General features: G+C 40.6%; 1 pseudogene; it reads left to right on the top strand.

Moving 5' to 3' along the window:
• Window positions 1-224: 224 nt before the first annotated feature.
• On the top strand, window positions 225-1,980 carry LOC107769669 (chaperonin CPN60-2, mitochondrial-like; annotated as a pseudogene).
• Window positions 1,981-2,880: the final 900 nt, after the last annotated feature.

Raw genomic sequence — 2,880 nt, 5'->3', positions numbered from 1 at the left:
CTTGGGAATGTCGTAACAAAGTTGAAGAGAAATCTAACCTTGTTGATGACAAGAAAGAAGAAGATGAGTCAACGTTGTTGTTGGCACTCAAGGAAGAAGATAAGGATGATTGTAGTTCGTGATATTTGGACAATGGAGCAAGCAATCACATGTGTAGATGCAAAAAAAAGTTTGTGGAGATCAATAAAATGATAAAAGGCAATGCCCACTTCTCTCTAGTCTCTCTCACCAACATTTTCTCAGTTGCAAAAAAAATGTATCGTTTTGTAGCAAATCTTGCTTCCAAAGCCAGAGTTGCAAGAACCAGCACCCACAGATTGGTGGCAGGTTAAATTGGAGTAGAAATTATGCTGCAAAGGATATTAGATTTGGAGTTGAAGCTAGGGATATGATGCTTCAAGGGGTTGAGGAACTTGCTGACGCTGTTAAAGTCACTATGGGTCCAAAGGGACGTAATGTGGTGATTGAACAAAGTTGGGGCGCACCCAAAGTAACAAAAGATGGTGTCACTGTCGCAAAAAGTGTTGAGTTCAAGGACAAAATAAAAAATGTTGGTGCAAGCCTCGTAAAACAAGTTGTCAATGCCACAAATGATGTTGCTGGTGATGGTACCACGTGTGCTACAGTCCTCACCCGAGCAATATTTGCTGAAGGATGCAAGTCAGTGGCAGTTGGTATGAATGCAATGGACCTTAGACGGGGTATCACCATGGCCGTAGATTCCGTTGTAACAAACCTGAAAAGCAGAGCACGGTTGATCAGCACATCAGAGGAAATTGCACAGGTTGGGACTATCTCTGCAAATGGAGAAGGAGAAATTGGTGAGCCAATTGCAAAGGCTATAGAGTGAGTAAGCAAGGAGGAAGTCATCACTATTCAAGATGGAAAGACACTGTTCAATGAGTTGGAAGTTGTTGAAGGGATGAAGCTGGACAGAGGTTACATTTCACCATACTTCATCACAAATCAGAAGAATCAGAAATGTGAACTCGACGACCCACTAATTCTTATTCATGAGAAAAATATCTCAAGCGTTAATGCTGTCGTGAAAGCATGAGAGTTGGCTCTGAAGAGGCAAAGGCCCCTCTTAATTGTGGCTGAAGATATGGACAGTGAAGCACTTGCCACTCTTATTTTGAACAAACTTCGTGTTGGAATCAAGGTTTGTGCCATTAAAGCACCAGGCTTTGGTGAAAACAGGAAAGCTAATTTGCAAGATCTTGTTATTTAACTGGAGGCCAAGTTGTAACAGAAGAGCTTGGATTGAACATTGAAAATGTGGAGTTGGAGATGCTGGGATCATGTAAAAAGGTGGCTATTTCCAAGGATGATACTGTCATTCTTGATGGCGCTGGTGAGAAGAAGTCCATAGAGGAGCGATGTGAACAGATTAGATCAACCATTGAACTCAGCACATCTGATTATGACAAGGAGAAGTTGCAGGAAAGAATAGCTAAGATTTCAGGAGGTGTTGTTGTGTTAAAGATTGGAGGAGCTAGTGAAGCTGAGGTTGGCGAAAAGAAAGATAGAGTCACTGACGCTTTGAATGCCACAAAGGCTGCTGTGGAGGAAGGAATTGTTCCAGGTGGTGGTGTTGCTCTTCTTTATGCAGCAAAGGAATTGGATAAATTAGAAACTGCCAACTTTGACCAGAAAATTGGTGTACAGATTATTCAGAGTGCTCTTAAGACACCTGATACAATAGCTTCAAATGCAGGAGTAGAGGGGGCAGTAGTGGTTGGTAAACTGTTGGAGCAGGACGACACTGATCTTGGATATGACGCTGCCAAAGGTGAATATGTGGATATGGTCAAGGAAGAAATCATTGACACGTTGAAAGTGATCAGGACAGCCTTGGTCGATGCTGCCAGCGTGTCGTCTCTTTTGACCACAATCGACGCAGTTATTGTCGAGATTCCTAAGGATGAGAAAGAAACTCCAGCAATGGGTGGGATGGACTACTAATGGAAAAGCCAAGAATAGTAATTGAAGCTGCTTGACTTACAATTGGTTAAAACAAATGAAAATAAATTTAGGGTTGTTGCCCACTTTGATGAATCTTTATGAGAGGATAGACACCCATTGTACCCATAGTAAGAGAGACTATTGTGAATTCATCTATATGTAGGTTGAGAATTTGTTAGTCTTTTTTGTTTCCTTTCTGGAAACATAGTTTTTCCCCTTATTTATTTCTACAATTTTACATGCAGCAAAAAAAATGATGAGAGGTAATGTGTCATTTGGAGATACCTCAAAGATTCAAATCGAAGGGATAAGTACAATTTTGATATCCTGTAAAAAGGGTGGCCACAAGTTAATTCAAGATATTTATTATGTGCCAAAATTAAAAAAATAATATTTTGAGTTTGTGCCAACTTCTTAAAAAGGAATATGATATTCACATGAAAAATATGCATCTTTGGCTTAGAGACTTGGGTGGAATTCTAATTGCTAAAGTGCATATGGCAAATAACAGATTATTTGTGACGATCCGGCCGGTCGTCTTAAGAATTAACGCCCCGATCCCCTATTAACTACTTTTCCCATGTTTATTTTTACTATTTTGATTTGTCGGGATGTTCGATTTTGAGTTTCGGAGAGTTTTGGAACACTTAGTCCCTAAATGAGAGCTTAAGTGTTGGAAAGTTGATCGTAGTCGGAACAGTGTAAAGACGACTTCGGAATGAAATTTCGATGGTTCCGTTAGCTCCGTTGGGTGATTTCGGGCTTAGGGGTGTGATCGGATGGTGTTTTGGAGGTCCATAGCTAATTTAGGCTTGAAATGTCGAAAGGTCGAATTTTGAAGTTTCCGGTTCGATAGTGAGATTTTGATCCGAGGTTCGGAATGGAATTCTGGAAGTTGGAGTAGCTCCGTAGTGT

Source organism: Nicotiana tabacum, chromosome 16, assembly GCF_000715075.1.
Source record: "Nicotiana tabacum cultivar K326 chromosome 16, ASM71507v2, whole genome shotgun sequence".
NCBI classification, from domain to species: domain Eukaryota; kingdom Viridiplantae; phylum Streptophyta; class Magnoliopsida; order Solanales; family Solanaceae; genus Nicotiana; species Nicotiana tabacum.
Note: the sequence above shows the minus strand (reverse complement) of the source record. Positions and strands in the feature narration are given on the sequence as shown.